This window comes from Pectinophora gossypiella, chromosome 10 (genome assembly GCF_024362695.1).
Source record: "Pectinophora gossypiella chromosome 10, ilPecGoss1.1, whole genome shotgun sequence".
Classification (NCBI taxonomy): Eukaryota; Metazoa; Arthropoda; class Insecta; order Lepidoptera; family Gelechiidae; genus Pectinophora; species Pectinophora gossypiella.
The window spans coordinates 15,215,981-15,236,838 of NC_065413.1; the positions used below are offsets into that span (position 1 = coordinate 15,215,981).

A 20,858-nucleotide genomic window follows, 5' to 3' on the forward strand; every position below is an offset into this window, starting at 1 on the left:
AATATTTTATAGACATACAATATTCTTTAAATTAACTTTTAATGTGAAATTGTTTCAGTGTTTTATCGAAAAAGAAATAATGACGCGGAGCCCTGGCGACATTTACGGGGTTTAGGTTCTGCGTGATATAATGTTAAATGTTAAGTAGGTGAGCTTTAGAAGTGAAGATGAATACACAAATAAAATGAAAAGAAAAGCAAAACATCACAAACAAAAGCAAGAAACTAAACACCACTGATCACAAGCTGTTGACATCTTAACAAAGGATTGTATAGTCATTATACGATGTGGTCAATCAAGCTATGTAATCATTTTGTGATATAATAGTTAGTCATATTGCTATCAAGACTACTTGAGACCAACCCATCAATTCCATCACAAATAGTATAATATGAAACAATGTAGCAGGTAAGGTAGCACTGACTGTTTGAAAGCGAACATTACGGTGAAAGTGTGGTAGTTATGGAATTTCGCGATGCGCCTAGCTACCTAGCCATTATGGTAATTAGAGTGAAGTGAGTCTAGACAGGGTGTTGTGTAAAGCACTATTTTACTGTTATAAGTAGATACAGAGCGTTCACTTCGAGTCAGGGTAAGTTATGAAGCTCCACAGCTGTCTGTGCTTCCATCTTGGAATACTTTTGTAAGGTCCATGGTTTGTTTGATATGAAATATTTGGAGGCGTACGAACCTTTCAAAAGGGCTAACGATTTCTAATGTAGTAAAAGAGTGGTTTATTGGGTACATGTGTGTGACAATACTGATAATTGGATAATTTTATTATTAGCATTTAGCTATAATCTGCCTTCTTTTCTCGTGTGGGTTCTGAAGTCAATAACCGGCATCATCAACCCTGGTGACAGGGTTAATATTAAGCCGCCAAAGGCCCCTGACAAGGGTCATGTAACGACTACATACTCACTTAGATAAATAGTAGTCGTAAATAGTAGTAGGAAATCTTCCTAACGATAAATCAATGAGTATACAAGAAAACAACAGACTATATCAGCAATAAACCACAAAAGTTCAATGGCACTTGAGACACAGCGTAAATTGTTAAAGCGTAACCCTCAAAACCAAGACGAGTGAAAGTGAAGAGTGGAGTTACAGAACAATTGTATCTGACGGATCAATTGCTAGATATAATAGTATAATGGCCACAGGAGCTAGAACAATACTGATTGATGCTCTATTGTCACTAGGCACGACTGACGCGCCGTTAGATAAAGTAGATATAAATTAAGACACAGCCAGTGTTGTACCAGTAAAAAGACGTAAAAGTTAGGAAAAACAAGTGTTATTAAAAAACAACATTTTAAATAAAAAGAAACAGTTGTCTGTGTCCTTAGTATAAAAGAGTTCTACAACAGGAACATTTCCACTTTGGGAATATTTTGATTTTTATATTTTGTTATGTCTAACTTAATAATATGTTAAGCAAGTGAAATGAGAAAAGTCTCGAACATTGACATGATTTTAATTGAAATCTGTGTTCTGATTGATCATTAATTGTTTAAGTGTTAGAAAGTTCGCAAGTGCAAGTTACTGGATAAGTATTTATTAGTACTTAAGGTGTTATTGGCAATTACTTCTTAAACTTATGCTGTCGGATTTAAATATAGAGTAGCACAAAGGGACTCTTTATAGGTCAGTGCATGACAAATATCACAGAATCATCAAAACGCAACACAGTTGTGTTACAACACAGATCAAAGCGAAGACAATTCTGACGCCGATCATTCACGGCTTTAGTTTCACTTGAAGTTTCACAGGAATTTCAGATCTAAGAATTTGTAGGTGCAGTTATTTTCAATCGTGTGGGTTGTGAGATGGATGACCTACCTCATCAACCCTGGTGTCGGGCTTATTTTGTGCCGCCAACGACTCGTGTATCGACTCCGAACTATATGACTCGTGTAACGTGCCTTCCCAAGTACGGATTATGTCACTTTCGGACAATGTGATCAAGGTGATCAGCCTGCAACATCCTAACATAGTTATTTTTGTGACATGTTTCCATTTTGATTCGTACCTGGGACCTCCGGATCGTGAGCCTAACGATCAACAACTGGACCACAAGAGGCTGTAGGTGTAGTTAATAGTGGGAGTTTTATATTTGAAGTGGCAACCTACATCGCGTTCTGAGAACCGTTGGGTCAGTGCAGCGATGCTGCATTGCGACGGTAGCTATGTATTCTTGGCTGCGTCCGCAGGCAGGGTACAGAATTTATTGTCTGGCTGAATGTATTGAATACCTTTGCCGAGCGATTAAAATGTTTTTTTATTTTTTGGAGTCTAGCCTCGTGAAATAATGGATGGTGGTAGTTGAAAGTATTGAAATATTGAAAAGAAATACAATTTCAATCGAGTTCTTAAAACAATATTTTTCAACTTTGATTTATTTATTAACTTGAAATCACTTTGATTGCAAAAGTTCTTTGTCAAACATATCAATCAATAGTAATAGTAGACCCTATAAATTGACGACATTGAAAAATTGGTCTAAACTAAAATTTGTCAAATAAAGTTGTATTCATAAATTGCCAATAGCTTTTATTCGGAATGTGCTTTGACTCAGGTCAAGGTCGAGAAAATAACAGTATACCTAAATATGTACGGCTTTTCAATTTAGCACAAGACTTCACATACACATAAAGACATACATGAAAGATATATGGCAAAGAAATATCACAACAACAGAATTCTGGTAATGGACTGTTACCGGTTACTAGGCCATCTGCATCGTGCTGACATGATTTTTTAAATCGGTCTTCTATCGTGTGGGTTGTGAGGTGGATGATCAAACTCAGCAACCCTGCTTTCAGGTTTATAATTGGGCCGCCATAGGCCCCTGACATTTTTATCAGTAAGTAGTAATAGTGACCAACGATTTAAGACTAAAATAAGACCTGGGGTGAGGTAAACCTTGCGCAGTCGCTGGTGGGGAGCGGAGAGTTACCGTTCTATACGTAGTATTATTCCTTGTTCTATGCTTTAGTCAGCGATATGCTCGGAATGATAGCTAGCATGGCAATAACACATAAGTTTCTTTTAATCCCGGACAAAGAAACGTAGAAACTGAATCCACATATGAAGACGCAGCATTAATTAATATCAATGACATACAACTATCTACACGACAAGCTATAAAATGAAATGGAGCGTGATGCGCCACATTCTCTTAGGCAATTAACAAGATGCCCGACATGATACCGAATAGAGATTGTGACAATAAATAGTTAAAGCATTTCGGATATTAACGTTTGCTGTTATTGGTATTTGTAGGACATCCGATCCAATTACATAATTGATGAAGTATCGGTAGTTGCATTGGATTACAAATCATAAGTGAATGCGATAACACTTGCAGATAAGCGTAAGAAAAGAAACGATCTGGCAGTCTGAGATAATGATTTCTTTACATTGTGTCATTGGCACAGTATATTGAAACCGAACATATAATGACACATGGTAGACATGTCTACACTAATCAATTGAAAATACAATTTCCATACTGGATCGTCCTGCTGCTGGGCAAACGCATCTCCTCTGAGCTTCCACTTCTCTCTTTCCTAAGGGATCTCTCTCCAAATCGTTTCAAACGCGTTCCGGTCGTCTCCATCGCTTCCTGGGACTGCCTTTGCCTCTAAAATGCAATTACGATAAGAAAATGTGTCTTGTAAACCTAGTCATCATTCATCCAATGTTCCAACCCACACAATTAAGCCCAACTTTGTTCCAAAACTGCACTGGCATAAATTTTGCCAGCCACTGCCTGCGCAAATTTAAGTACTTATAAATATCCGAAAGTTTTGTTTAGTTGCTGTAACTCAGACGGGCGCCTCCATAGCAATAAATAAGCAGAAAGTTGTAAACCTTGACGTGAATGCCGTCTGTATGTTAGACACAAACTCTCTTTACGATTGTTACTGAACAAATAGCGAGTAAAAATGCACAGAAATACAGAAACAGAGAGTATAGACGTCTGATTAGTATTACATCATGCGGCAAGATGGATCCTCATTGCTTTAGTAAACGGCAAAGGTATGTAACAGGCAACTATAGGCAACGTGTGTATAAGATGGGCTACCTCCCACGAAGGCGCCAGCTCAATTGTGGGTCATCCTTGTTCTATACAGGATGTAACGGAACGGGGTACTAAGCAGAAAGGGTATAACTATACCTTATGTAGATTATCTCTGCAAAATTTCAATTAAAAAAAAAACAGTTTTGATATTTTTTTCAACAGCCTCCGTGGTCTAGTGGTTAGAGCGTTAGGCTCACGATCTGGAGGTCCGGGTTCGATTCCCGACGGGGACATTGTCAAAATCACTTTGTGAGACTGTCCTTTGTTTGGTAAGGACTTTTCAGGCTTGAATCACCTGATTGTCCGAAAAAGTAAGACGATTCCGTGCTTCGGAGGGCGCGTTAAGCCGTTGGTCCCGGCTATTAGTCGTAAAAACACCTCCACCAACCCGCATTGGAGCAGCGTGGTGGAGTATGCTCCATACCCCCTCCGGTTGATTGAGGGGAGGCCTGTGCCCAGCAGTGGGACGTATATAGGCAGTTTATGTTTTATGTTATGTATATTTTTTTCAATTTCAGATGAAAATTAATTTTAATATTTCCAGCATGTAAACAAAAGCGGCACAGCACTAGGATACTTAGCTATAGCATATACGATAATTTGTTTCTTGTTTCACAAAACATTCTACCTTAAAAACTCATCAATCAAACAATTAAATGTTTCTAGTTGTATTCAATAGCCTATTTTACATTTTAATCCTGTCTGGTGACCCATTATACTGAGCTACAAATTATAAGCTGTTTTTAGAGGAAGTAGTAGAGTTTTCCAAGTATTCAGAAGGCGTGAAGATATAAACAACGCTAGGATGTTAACACGTTATCGTAACACGAAACCAGACTAAAGTTATTAATGAACTTCGTATTTGACGACCATAAAGCGACTTGAGTGATGGGTAATGGTCACGCGCATCTCGTTGCAAAGATCAACGAACTCTGACGCAACAGTAATAGAAATTAAAGCCAACAATTAACAAAACTATAAAAAAGGGAAATCGGATTGCGAGGAATTTCAACTTTACGCCAGTAGATTAAGATGATTTAATTCCAATTCTCAGTTTAATTTAACTCGATAGGAGATTTGAAGCGCCATTTTTAGAAGTAGGTACGATAGTCAGAGATGTGGAGTGTGTAAACACAGTTAAGTCAAAAGTGTCTTCATGAGAACTTTTGAATATAGATGAATGGAATGAAATAGGGATCACATATAACGCCTCGTAATTTATAAGTAAAAAAGCAGTGAGAAAATAAGGAAGTAAGAAAAGGATAAACAAAGACAATACAAACATATGCTGAACACATTTTTATGTCCACCACATTCTGTACTAATTGGATTCTTATAAAGAACTTAATGTCACATGATGCAATTATATTTTCGTCTAAATGTCATGCTGGCAATTTTAATAAAATTAATTAAAGGCTTTAAGAATTTTCCTATAAAAAAATATCAGCTGCCGCCATCTCCGCCGAGTTCAGCTCAGCACACCTCATTACGTCAAAACAGCAAGATAACAAAAAGGGTAATTATATCACAGACTCAAACTTGAGTAAAAAGCTGCAAATATGGAGGAAACAAAGACTTAGCTAATAACATGTAACGAGTTACGAAATTTACAGAAGGAAATAAGGAGACAATGCGCAATTGTGCTCAAAAAAGTAAAACAATGGATCCGGAGACATGTAACCCGTAGTTGTAGCGATAAGTATCTACAATTTACTATGCCTGGTCGTCTATTTCGGGGCAAAGAAATAATAGACGTAATTTATGACTAAGTAGAAATCATATAATAACATAATATGAGAAATATTACCTTGACAATTTAAGTTATAAATAAAAAAAAACAACTTGCAGAGATGACGAACAGATATCTTATTCCCTTACGAGGTCCGCTTACCTAATCTGAAAATTTGACAGGTCTTTGTGATTGCCTGTCTGACCTTCGAACTCGCGAAGGGAAAGCCCACTCAATACAGGTTAAGTAACATATCTTCGAAACATATTTCTCGGGAATGTGTTTCGTCGCGATGATTTCCTTCACCGCTGAAGATGGTCTCATTTTTTTTGCATCGCGTTTAGAGATTGAGCACACTATTATAATGACAGAGTATTAAAATTGTCGAGTGCCAAAAATGTCACCTTTTCAAGGAGATATAAATAGGTGTCGATAATATTGTGTAGTTCAATCATCTGGAGATTGGTCGTTATATTTAACTGTGTCTAGACTAGACATTAATTACTCTACAGGTTATAATAGGGCCACTATTATGTGGTATTTGTGTCAATAAAATATAAAAATAAGTAATATAACTAACTGGAGAGCATAATAAAAATGACAAATTGGATTGTTACAAAAATACGTGAATATTTTGTCATAACGGTGGAGAAATAAAAAATGATAGTAACGACTACTTGAATAGCTCTCAACAGTACGATTCCATTTCTAAACAATCAAACAAACTCCATGAGAAGAATTGCAATAATTACCCATATTAACCTACTAAAAAAATTTTTAACAAAAAAAAAACCGACTTCAAACGCAAAACTAAAAAGCAATAAATAAATTTACTTCGCACAAAGTAATTAGTAAGTATTTTCAATTAGTTAATTAATTTATAATTCTGAAGCCGGTGCCAAGGAAATGATACAACGAAGTACCGATTCATATATTTTTCAATACTGATTGTTTTGTAATTTTTTGTTTGACATTGTTTTGTAATTGCTTTGATATAGGTATTAAACAATATTGTGTGTACATAGTAATTTGATATTGTAGTAGGGTTGTTGTAGCATTTACTTGGCACCGACTTCAGAATTATAAATTAATTAACTAATTGAAAATACGTACTAATTACTTTGTGCGAAGTAAATTTATTTATTGCTTTTTAGTTTTGCGTTTGAAGTCGGTTTTTTTTTTGTTAAAAATTTTATTTTATTTTACGATTTTAAGTGATGGTTAGACCGAGCAAGGATGCAGACAGACAGATTTTCTGATTTATATTCATATATAATAATATAATATATTATTAGTAGTGATCACAATTATTATTGATGAACATTTTTACACACACACGCGCTAACGCACACGAGCACACGCGCACGTACACACGCACACACACAGACACACATGTGTATGTGTACATACACACATGTGGTTGTCAGTGGAAGCTGCTATCATACACACTCACGCATACATATACATATAGATACAGTAGATTTCGCGTGGTTCGCTCGCTGCTAAAGCAGCTCGCGTGTCCTGTTTATTCGAAACTGTCCCTCTTCGTATGGCGGCCATCTTGTTTTTCCGCCATTTTGTTTTTTTTCACCGGCGACAGAATTTGACCAAGATTTAAATGGGTGTCGTGGAAACAAACAAAATCCAGGTGCAATAGGTTTGCCAGACCGTAGGATGTCTCCCTGATTGGGAGCAGTTTTCAAAGATGACGTTCCGATCACACCCCTATACATCATTTTTACCCCCAAGACATTTTCTGGAAAAACAAAATTTTGTATGGCGGCCATCTTGTTTTTTCGCCATTTTGTATTTTTTTCACCGGCCATTAAATTCGACCAAGATTTAAATAGGTTTCGTGAAAGAAAAATTGGTTCAGGTGTGATAGTTTCGCCAGGCCGTAGGGTGTCACCCTGATGCGGAGCAGTTTTCGAAAATCGGGAAGTATTTCCATACTTAACATGACGATCCGATCACAACCCCGATATATATTTTATATCCCGAGACATTTTCTGAAAAAACAAAATTGTGTATGGCGGCCATCTTGTTTTTCCGCCATTTTGTTTTTTTTTTACGCGCTATGGAATTTGACCAAGATTTAAATAAGTGCTCTGAAAGAAATATTGGTTCACGTGCGATAGTTTTGCCAGGCCGTAGAGTATCTCTCTGATGCGGAGCAGTTTTTGGTGACCAGAAAGTATTTCCGTACTCTACATGACGTTTTGAGTAAGCGCCCCATACATTATTTTTACCCAAACGGGCTTCTTCCAAAATCGACAAAATTTTGTATGGCGGCCATCTTTTTTTTCCGCCATTTTGTTTTTTTGCACCGGCGATTGAATTTGATCAAGATTTAAATACGTTTCGTGAAAGAAAAATTGCTCCAGGTTGTATAGTTTTGGCAGGCCATAGGGTATCTCCCTGATGCTGACCAGTTTTCGAAGGTCGGGAAGTTTTCCCGAAGCCTAAAGATCGATCCGATCAATATGACTTTACAAACGCACTAGTCGCTCCTACGATTTTTGAAAATTCCCCTCGATTTCTCTGGTCTTCCATCATCAGATCCTGACTTCCTTGACATGGGACCCCCTTGGGTATATCTCCTTTCAAACAAAAAAAGAATTATCAAAATCGGTTCATATACGACGAAGATATGCCCGAACAAACATAAAAAAAAAAAAAAAAAAAAAAAAAAATATACGGTCGAATTGAGAACCTCCTCCTTTTTTGAAGTCGGTAAAAAAAAGGTTCTGTTTTTAGACAAAAATAAGTCATTACACTACTTTTCAATTTAGGGGCGTGAAATGAAAGTCATATTTCTCACGACACGAATAAGGAAAGGAACCATAAAGTAACAAAAAGTGCCACACACAATGTATTATCCCACGTGTGACGTAGTTCTTATAAACATACATGATATGGGTAAGAGATAATGTAAGAGCAAGCTGTCAATGATTTATTGTTACGATAGACGAATGACACGGATATGATAATTTTTCAAATGCTGCACTTATTTTCGAAACTTTCGATGATTTTATATAGAGGTTTTAACTGGCATAGATGCAGATAAAATATATCTAAAACTGCACACAAAGAAAACGTAGGTAGTTTAGCGTAGGTAGTTATTATAGAGATCAAAATTCGTGTTATGAGCATATTACAAAAGATAAGCATAAAATGAGCATCGACTTTTAGCAGAACATAAAAAGCAATTTAAGAAAGTGCCGTGACTACTGTCGTGGTTTATGCTGTAGTGATTCTTTTGCTGATTTGTTTTTTTTTACCGGTTTAGCTCACATTGTCCATTTTTATTTCACCCGCAACATCTTTATTCGTCACGTGGTTAAGCATAAAATCGAAATTAGACTGACGCAGAAACTCATAACTCTCAAGAATATAATAAAAAGTATGAAAATGAATTAAAAGAATAAATTAAGTTTGTCTGGAGATAATAAGTCTGCGAGACGAGGTGGTCGAATGAAAGTGAGAGGTTTCCTCACGACTTCTTGATGTCTAAGATAATTTCATTTTAATTTTGATAGTACAAACTGATTTTATGTTGCATTGCAACACTGTCGCCTGTGTTACAGATAAGAATTTGTACACAATGATATCGATTTTGATAGAATGCTCATTTCGAAATATCGAATAAACGAAACTACTTTCATTTCAGCGCAGGCTTACGATGCACGCGAACTAAGTCTAGACTTAAAAAGCAGTTTTAAACAAGGAAAGTTTAGCTGGCAAAAGTTGGCAAATAAACGACTGTTAGCTAATTCGCTAACGAAGGAACAATGATGCTCATACACGCAAAACATTTTATCAGATGTGATTGATTAGTGTAGATGACTCATCAGCATCTACAGCCCACTCTAAAGCAGATTTGATGTCAAGGTTAGGGAATATTTATACAGGAGCTGATATTCTCTACATTAACCATACCATGAAAGTTTTCGATCCGTGACTCCGCATGTAAGGGAAGCACTCAGCAATTTCCTGTCTGCGGGGTCAAGCATGGTGCTAGGAAGGAACTGTTGACCTGCTTCGAAGGTTTTCGGAAGTCGATGTCTGATGAATTGGTGGAAAATATAATGGGTATTGCCGGTAAAGCTATTTAGGATCGAAACGATAAGATTAATAACATGATATCTGATCTAATGTGTAATAGAACCATGCGGTAATTGAGTAGTTTTATGTAATGCAAAATACTTTAGTATGGTTTGATGTAAAAAATAATAGAAGCGATGGAAGGTTTAATTCTAAAGGATATGTGGCATAGATATGGCGAGCAAGGTGATTAAAAGCACAATATAAATCAGACTCAGCTGGAGAATATTTTAGATTAGAATATCTATTAAAAAGTAATAAAATACCAAATATTACAAGACTAATACAAATGGGAAAAAACATAAATGTCATCCAACATATGACACAAACGATCGATTGGAACATTCAAATGCTAATACTAATCATTAGGGTCGCCAAAAGCAAGGTAAGGATTGAATGCTGCATACAAAGCAGATGCGTGGGCGCAGGACATTGTTCAGGATATGAATGTTTTAAATCAAGTTGAAATTACTCTCGTGGGCGGAGGAAAAAGGTAGAGTAATGTTATTAGAAGAAATGGCACGATTTAAATAGAAATATATGTTATTTATTTACTGCTTTATTTCTAGAAGTATTAGTGGCGATAAAATTATTAGTATTTTTCACATACCAGGTACCAATTTAACATAACTTTCCATTAGCAACCATCAACACTCGGTTTCTAGTCACGCAACCATGTTAATACATTCATTATAAAAATTACACAGCCATGCCTACGGTTTCCATTAATAATCAGGTAGACGTAATCAAATCACAATATTGACAGAACAACCATCTCAATTGATCTAACGTCCATTATTATCTCCGGCTGATTTTATCAATATGACTGCATTCAGTTTTACTTTTTGCTGACATAACAATTCGCTTTCACCGAACGATTTAATCAATTTTACGAAACGAATCGATTTAAGACGCCCCTCAACCTATGGCGCATTGAAAAGAAATGCTTTTAACACGCAGTTGGAATGAGGAAAAAATTATATTTGTAAGCGTCGTGGGTGTGTTTAGAAACAATTACAATAATTAGTGTCGATGGAGATGCTCAGTATTGATTCACACTATATAAGTTACAGGCAGATCTACCTATATTTTGTTCACACGATATGATATTCATACGACCTCAAAAAGTCTAGTACTCAAATATCAAGCATCACAAGCATAGTACAATAACAACCATGCATGCAAAATAAAACTTAAATGAATCCTACTCGATTACGAGGTAAACAGTGACAACCAAAAATAGCATCAAGGGCCGTCCATATTTGGCATGTTTTTGCCGACAACGTGTAATTTGTCCCGTATCGATACAAACAGCCTGGTTGCTGGAACTGCATCGCCCACGGCGGTGACTCAGTGGCCTTGTGATGCAACTGAAAGCTCGATAGACAGCAAGACAGCCTCATATGCTGTCCGTGTGGATTTTGACAAAAAATATTACAATTATTTTCTTTATTATTTACAAATAAGACAATTATTTGGAGGCTATAAATTACGTCACAGGAAAATTAAGGCGATAAATTAAAAAAAAAATAGCTGGCTTTCAAACATATTCGTTACAAATCCAAGGAGACACACAAAGGTAGATTTTGTCATTACACAGATAATTAATCACTCACTCCACAATCACACTGGTAAACTTGCACAGTTTAGTACCTACCGACTACTGAAATAACAGACAACAAAAAACATGGTAACTAAATTAAACGAACCCTACTAATTAGATAAAGGCACTTTGCCAAGACAACAGATGACTTGTCAAGGTCAGGAAAATGAAACTAGGCAACGATTCTGCAAAGCAAAGCACTTTACAAGCACCCTTGTATGAAGAGAACTCTCGAGAGAACGCTTCACAAGGGAAACCTTTATACACAACTATAGCATGTAACTATAGGTATGATTCTCAGTTGCTGGTCTCACGATGAAAAAATGCGCAGCGCTAAATTCAATGGCGCATTGTCAACGCCAGGCGCCAAAACATGAATAACGTTTTGGACTGCAAGTTTAAACAATAACTCAAGTCTTCCGTTAAAAACGTACGATTGAACATTATGAAAATAACGTCAGCTTTATAGAATACTATGACCTTTTATAGTTTACGGCATATCACTTTTGGATCGCATAAGTAGACATAAATATACCTATTTCAGTAATCATTTATTTGTTGACCAGGATAACGTAAACAGTTGGAAGTGATCTTTATTAAAACATAAAGACAGAAAAGAGGGTTTCAGGAACACAAAAGTCATAAAATAAGGACAAGTGACTTTTATAGCTTGGGCTAAATTGATGTAAGTGCACTTAAGCGGGACGAGGGACCATTATTAAGACAGTAATAGCTATTAAGAAAATTGACATGCATGTTGAGTTATGCACGTAAATGCAACATGAAGGGACAAAATCGATTTCTAATCATCTTTGAAGAGGATAAGGTGGATCTTTCGTGGAAACATTTTAATTTTTTGCCAAACTAAAGTAGCGCATGGCGTTCGTGCTTATAATCGGGTAGTAACAGCATTTTACCTTACTGAGGGTTGGTGAGGTCAGGTGTGCTTATTAAACCACCTGCTACGCACTGTGGTGCGTGTGGGGAATTTTAAAATTTGGTATTGTGCTGTGGATTACCGACCTCATCAATTCTGGTGTCAGGGTTATTATTGAGCCACCAAAGGCCCCTGACATGAGTCATGTAACGACCACGCTCTTATATCAGTAAGTAGTAACCGGGACCAACGGCATAATGTGACCATCTTACTTTTTGGGTAATTGGGTGATCAGCCTGCAATGTCCGAACCAAACCAGGTCTTACAAAGTCATTTTTGTGGTATGTCCCCATCGGGGTTCGAACCCGGTAGTAAGAGGCAGTATAATAAGTGGTACCATCAAGCGAACTACACGCATGTGGTCAGATTGCGTGCTGTAGTGACACAGTTTACGTGCAGGATATTATGTGACCACCGCAAGCCTAGTTATATATCGACGATATCGACATTGTATTACGTATTGATAGCAATATTAAAAATAAAAACAGCGTATTTACAATATATATCTTATAACAAGCGTATAAACGCTATGATGTATTAAATTACACACAAATGTAAACTCACACTCGCAATCTATATTGGCGAGGCAGAAGTTATCATAAAAAAGCTGCACTCACTTTGGTATATTAAAGATATAAGACTTAATGTCCTTTATATATCCAAACCCATTGTTTAACCATTGTCTGGAAATCTGGGTCTTACGATGTTAATGTAGTTATTTTTCAATAAATATTTAAATAAGAACGCAAGAATTTTATAAATTATGTCGATCCTGGTACTTTCAGTTTCAACGAAACTGAGTGAAAGAAAGAACAAGAAATTTATTTCTTCTGCAAAAAATACATAATTATTTTTGCATAGCTTTCATGCATAATAATGAAATAACATTGATCATAATGAGAAGATAATTGACTGTAGGTACTTTATCATCGTCATCTAAGTAGAAGAATAATTACCAATGCCACGCCCATAGTTAGAAAACTAATAACACGCATGAAAAATTGAATAAACATTTAGAAGGTGTCATATCAAGATTGGATGGTAGTGAAACTATCGATGAATAAAGAGAACAATTTGAATGTATCAAACATGTTAATTGTGCGCAATAAAAACTTTTTGTATGCGATACCGGGCGGCGCAAGCGACATGAAAGGAACTTTGAATGCAAGAATCGACTTTCTAACAATTATGAAGAATAACAAACGTAATTATTTACAGTTGCTTCTTCCTATAGTTCATTAAAAAACTTTCTTATTACTTGCACAGGTGCATGTTGCGCTGTTTTATGTGACTTGGTGTCTAAAGAGGCGACTTCGAAGCAATTCATCTAAAAAGCAATATTGCAGTTTGACATTAACGCTTACAAAAGTAAGTGCGCAATGTCAACAAACGACGAAATAGCAATATTGCTTTGTGGCAATGTTAATCCCCCTGAGATTACAACTTAGTTGGCTTTTACGATTAGGCTGGGATGCATTCTATATCGTTTCGTCCTATGCTAGCAAATGTGTATTTGTTTTAATATATGTCTTTGACTTTGAAAGAATCGCACCTACGAATTGCATCTAGGCTTATCTAGTCCCGCCTTTTATAAGCTAACGGGTTTTAGTTTCGCGGTTGACAATGTAACGGTATTAACATTTGCCGATCCATATTCGTAACCGTACGCTAATATGGACAGGTGAATAATTGGACACCGAAAGTGTGCTTAATCCAACTATTGGAGGTTACTTTTTTAAATTATTGTTGAACCTGTGCTGAGTGGATTACGCCACCTCCTTTGGCTAGAACACATTTGATTCCCAAAAAGAAATTGGTCCGTGTTTGGAAACAATACTCACCTAATAGAGTGTGAGGTCATATTCATTCTTAACACTTTCAAGGACAGAACGTCTAATAACGTTCCGATTCTAAGGTGACATGTACTATCTATTATGAACCATCAATGACCCATGGTCTCCGCCCGTGAAAGGGTTAAATATATAACTGGCAATATGTCACCAAGGTTCATCATAATTATCTAAGGACATGAAAACCAAGTGTGGTTGCAAGTTGTCTTGCTGTTACGTGCGTGTATTGTAAAGTTAAAGGTATTCTAGCTACTAACAACCTTTAGTCATAATGAATTTCCACAAAGTAACGCCTTGATGATTCTATTAGGTACTCACCACCTATCACGTTGATCTAACAGAAAGCTCGGTAAAGCGTGGGTACGCAGTTCATCTTGTGATGGATGTACCTCTGACTGCCCTAATTGGGATATAGTCGTGAGTTTATGTCATGTTATTGGTTAACAAAGGTTTTTGCATCATCAGACTCTACAATATATTTCACCGCCAAATTCTCCACAAACTGGTCATTTAAACCCATAAGTGCGTGAACAGACGTGTGATAAATCCGAGTGAATCACGCGCAGGTGCGGCGTCGGCACGTCTGCCGGTCACTGACTTGCTTGCTGGTTCATATCTGTGTCATCCCAGATGAAAGGAATAGTTTTCTAAGAACCTCCAGCTGTTTTTATAAGTGTTTGTTTGTGTCGCCTATTTGTATTTTTTTTTAGTGCTGCTAATTATATTTTGGGAAATTATGTCGTTTGCGCTTTGGTGAAGGGGTTTGGGAAGTGTCTTGGGTGGGCTCGGCTGGTTTGTTTATATTTATTTTTAACATAATATAACAAAGTTCAGGACTATATCTCAATGGGATAGTCAGAGATACATCCATTGTAAGATGAAATAAGTACCCACACTTCACCGAGCTTTTTGTTAGAGCGACGTGATAGCTTAGGCCGTATCGCCGTCTGTAATGGTTGCGAAAACTGTGTTAGTGAAAACTGCACTTATGATAGATTAATAACGCATCGAAGCCGCGGGGCCGTTGGGCTTCGAAGCTACTTCATCAAGAAGATAGGGCGTCGGTTGCGGGTGAAGAGAGGTGATTCTCGCTCGGGATGTTTCTTTGCCCAGGGGATCTCATTGGCGTGGTGGTGCATCGCGGGAATGGTGCTAGCATTATGAAAACCTTTGAGCAGGGCGCGCTCCACTGTGGTCTTTTTGAAATAATAAACAGATTGAAAGTAAAGAATTAAAAAAATAACGCAATAATTAATCGCTTATTTCTTAAACAGCTTCTAATGTTCTTCATAACGTAATGATACAACTCACTACGTTTTTGTATAATTAAATTATTATTATACCCGCAATAAAGCCATGTTCTGCACCAGCTGCTGCACAGACCAAATCAACGGGAACAAAGACGGTCAATTTTGACAACCATTATCAAGGCAAAGTCAACAGTGATTATTACATCATGAAAAATTTCGACGATTTGTGATAATCTGACAGCAATCATCATCAGCAGAGTCATCATCAAATTGAAGTGACTTGAGCGTTAGACATAATGTCTTAATAGCATCGATGCTGTTTCAGACTTCCGAATTTGATTTTTTGTCGTGAGAAGGCGCATCTTCAACCACTGGAGTAATGGTGGCGTGGACGCACATATGTATGTGTGTGTGTGTATATATATGTATATACATACACCATGCCTGCATAGCATCGCGCCTGTATCCCGAAAGGGAAGGCATTAAGCTCCATGTAATAGGGGGCGAGCCTATTGCCATTAACCGGACAACAATTCTGGCAACCGCGTGATCCACGTCATAAAGTCGAATTCAGTGTTTAAGGTTCGAACCAGTGACACTATGATGAAATTCACGCGTTCTCCAAAAATATCATTACTGGCTGTAATAGCACAAACAAAGATTTTACAATCCAATTTTACAGCTTTAAGAAGTAAAAACATCTCACGATCTTGACCTACGTTCCAGCTTACAGTTTATTACTTAACCGCCTGCAAGACCGGGCAGTGAGAGGAGTCGGTATAATTAGCTGTAGTACGCGCGGTGACTCACGCGCAGCCCGGCGCTAGCGGGTCATTGTGTGCGGCCATTGTTGATGATGTTTCCGCAGGGGACTATTCTGGGGCCGATTTTATTCCTTTTTTATTACTTTGAAGTAATGAGTGTAAAGCTGGGGCAGCAGTTCACATTTTATGTAGGATATTTAGTTTATGAGTGACAAGAGACACGACCGGCTAAATAATGAACATTATTGTCATTTTACACTTAAAGCAGTTGAAGGTAAAAAAAATACTGTAGAGTAAATAAAGATTTTACTTACTCTTACACTTATTTAGAAGCGAAAGACGCTGAGAGATTTTAATCAGAAAGTAAAAACTGATCAGAGTTGTCTACTTGGAGGCTATTCCTTTTGCTTAAATTTGCATTTAAACAGAAACCAAAGTAGATTATTTATTAATATTACCCAACAGTGTAACGATTTACTTTCATTTATTATTTATGGACGTGGAGTGAACATTTGATGGATTGACTACTGAAATAATTTATGCTAGCAACTTGCTCATAATTTATCTAAAGATTATGCACATTATATCCACTTAGGCTGATTAATTATAATTAATATTACATGATAGATTTATTCTGTTAGACCAACGCGATTGGTGTCGTATCGCCGTCTTTAATGGTCGAGCCAACTGTGTTAGTGAGAACTGCACTTGGTGCAAGTCTGGTACCAGGGTTTGAACCGCCGCTTTCCGTTTGAGAAGCAAGCCGGTGTACCACAGTACTACTATTACACAGTAATACTATTGTAACGGAAACCCCGCGACGTGTGGGTTCTTAGTTCTTTTGATGGATATCTTAATTGAGACATAGTTGTGAGCTTATGTTATGTGGTACGCATTGATGTACGTAATGAAAATCGTGTTATATTAATACTACTCTCTCTTCTTTTGATAGGCAAGTATCGGTAATAGTAATAGGTATTGTTCTTTTAGTCAATCTAGTATTAGGTAAGCGTACGTAAACATGCAAATCAAATCAAATCAAAATCAAATCAAATATACTAATAAAATATACATGCATTGTTTTAGAAGTACAATTCAATGTAACAAGCAATGAAGACGAAAGAGAGGCACTTACTAGATCCGAAAATACATTAAGCCAGTTGCAATCGAAATTAATTCAATTACGAACGGTTTAGTGGAATATTCAACATGGCTGCGAGTAGGATAATATTTGTATAAGCGCTCTTGAGCAAGCTAGTTTGAAGTGAAGCAAATCCTTTGAATAAACATTATATTCTGGATAATATTTGGTGCTGAACATCTTCTTTTCTTGTTTGTAATGTATTACAGAAATAAGTAATATAGGTCAGGCTATGGACGGCATGGCACAGGACCTTTTAGGGTGGCGCAATACCGAAGAAGCTAATCAGCAGTGAAAAAGGTGCTGCGAATCCATCAAATTGAATTATAAGTATGAGTAACGACTGAAAGAAAGAAATACAGCAAGTGTTATGATTGATGAAGTAAGACTAAACCTACCAGACAATAAAAGAATTGAATGTCTTTAAACACATTGTATTTAACATAACATGGTGCCTGTCATGATTATGTAAACATGATAAACATTACCACATGTGTCGTGGAACTATCCAAAACGTAAAGCTTACACTACTGATCGTAAATCTAAACTTGGAACGAAACAAACACATCATTCAAGCTAACCCCTGTTACAACTTAGACAGTACCATTCGAAACTTAACTCAATTAGTGAACGAACCAAGTTCAATTTTGATATGAACGTAAAATATCTTAATAATGTACATGTAATGAACTTACTTCATTACGATTTAGAGATTGATGAAGATTTTAATGTAGATTAGTTGGTTGCTTAGAAAGTTGATGATACAACTTAATGAGAATCAGGCATCGTATTAAATGTATTTTGATAGAGTACTAAAATCGTAACGATATTTTATACAACATACGTAATGCAAGAGAAAGTACTTTCATGTGCAAGACTGTATTATAAAATAAAAAGGTGGATTAAGATTAAATAAATAGTAATCTTTGTAGTGAAATATGTTTCGGTTAGTTTTGTAGAGTAGGAAATAACTAGATAATGTGCTCGGTAAGGCTAAATGAGACTGCTATAATTTAAAAAGAGTTATAAATATATCTTTTATACATAAACCCAAGGTTTATTAATTACTAATTGTGCAGTAAGTGCAATTGAATATTCTAGGTTCAATATTAGATCACAAGTGAAGTGCAGTTACAAAGATAGCGGCACTGACCACCGACACAACCACTAGGAAAGACACGAAACCATTGGAGCCTGAAAAGTACCCACTTGGCACTAGCGATGGTCATTCCACGGTGGGTCTTCCAACCGGTGGAGCAGAACGATTTCTACACATTCCAATAAGCAATTAGTTAACACATCACTATGTCTTTAGCACTGGCTGTAATAATATCACCGTTGAAAAAACTTGAGACACGAAGTTTGAATTTGAAAGAGCGTTCGGAATGGAGGTGCGGCGCGCGCGGTTCCCGCGTGGCGCAGGCGCGGACTGAAGCGGCGCGCGCGTCCCTCTCCACTGCAATCGTACTGCGATATAATGGGATATTGTTTCCAGATTTGTTTAGATACTTAAGAAACGCTTGATTATTAATTCTAATCTGAAACTCGGGAGATATTTTCACAAAGATAACATCTGTTTTATATGAGATTACTCAAGGTCGTGTGATAAGAGAAGATAAGAGCAAATCTAGTTGCATCTAAACGATAAAGACACATCATAAGATCAACTAAAAAATAATAAGTGTGAAAACGCGCCTTATTGAGACAACTGGTGGTGAGTTTTATCGCAGTGCAGCCAAAGGATGTTGGAAGGGATTTCCAATTTGTAGGGTTGCTTAATTGTATGTGTCGTGCGTGTTCAAGTAAATTGTGAACAAAATTAAAATTTTGATCCAAAAGTATCAGTAGTATTGAATTAATCATATTGAATTAATTCATATTCATGTTTGAATCATAAATGATTATCACGTGCTCAGCGGTGAAGGAAAACATCGTGAGGAAACCCACATTCCCGAGAAATACATTTTCGGAGGTATGTGACCTAACCTGTGTTGGGCTGGTTTTTCCTTCGCGGGTTGGAACTAGTTGGAAGATCAGACAGACAGTCGCTTCTGTAAAAAACCGGACCTGTCAAATTTTCAAGTTAGGTAAGCGGACCCTGTGAAAAACGGGATAATGCTAGGGGGATGATGGTAATTCATATCGCTCGTGAGTACTGTGGTCAACAATTGCGACACGATTGCAGAGGAAATGCACAATTTCCTTCACGTGTTACTTGACCCGCAGTAAATATGCAACTTCCATAGCTATTAGAGTTTACTTTAACAAAGTTTCCTATGATAACAACGAAAATACTAGCGCTATGTTTCCTACTTCAACACAAGGGGTACGATTCGTGCACACTCAAATCGATAAACACAAAACACACTAAATCAAAACTGGATTGTATTAGTTAGTTTCGATATTATACGATACGATATTATAGAAGTTTTAAAACTGACACACGGCAATAGACGATACCCCTGATGAAGGAAGTGCGAAGATCATTTTTCTAGTAATAATAACAAAATAGTCAGGACGGTTTAAAGAGGGTATGGGAAGGAAAACATATATATAATGCTATATTATTGACAAATATAACATATACATGTTACGAGACGTATACACGTCTCAGCGCTGGGCACAGGTCTAGCGTCAATCAACCGGAGGGGGTATGAAACATAGTCCACCATGCTGACAAACTGTTACAAAGAATTAATTATTTATGCGTTGTCATCAGCATAAACGTAGCCTAGATGTCATCTACAGTTGTACATATTAAAGCCATTATCTAAATATATTATTATGAACGATGGATTTACTTTGGAAATAAAAGAAGAGGCTAAGGGGAAATGACTGAAGAAGAGGAAAAAAAATGAAAATGTAAAACTTATTGTCTTTTGATATGACTATACACACCTCAGTAGAAACTTGGCTGGATTTTAAGTATGTATGTATTAAATATTCAAATTGTAACAAAAAGTGCGATTACAAATAGAGCATCACATCATGTAAGAAAGCGTTGCGTGTGAATGCGTTTGCGCAGTACATTTGCATTGATCATCGATAAGAGTAAAAAAACGTTGGTACGGTAGAGTACTAGTCGTCTATACGAGATCAGAACATAAATACGTAATAAAACAATGGTTGAGTGTTGGGCTCACGATCCGGAGGTCCCGGGATCGAATCCCGGTGGGGACATATGATAAAAAATACTTTGTGTGCTCTGGTTTGGTTAGGACATTACTAGCTGATCACTCAATTGCTCGAATTTATACCTATAGCTTTGGAAGCCAGGTTAAGCCGTTGGTCCTTTGGCGGCTCAATTATAACACTGACACACCAGGGTTGATAAGGTCGGTAATTTACCCTTTTTAAATTTATTTATATCATTAAAGTATTACATTGTTAGGT

General features: G+C 36.8%; 1 protein-coding gene across 3 annotated transcripts in view; it reads right to left on the minus strand.

Moving 5' to 3' along the window:
- LOC126369923 (adenomatous polyposis coli protein) overlaps positions 1–20,858 on the minus strand; it is a 76,290-nt gene that overhangs the window by 30,886 nt on the left and 24,546 nt on the right. The window contains exon 1 of one of the 3 annotated variants that reach the window (XM_050014515.1): positions 18,675–18,878. The exons of the other annotated variants lie outside the window; for them this stretch is intronic. The gene's annotated coding sequence lies outside the window, so the exon portion shown is untranslated. Of the gene's footprint in view, positions 1–18,674; positions 18,879–20,858 lie in introns of those variants that run through there. 3 annotated transcript variants of the gene reach the window in all.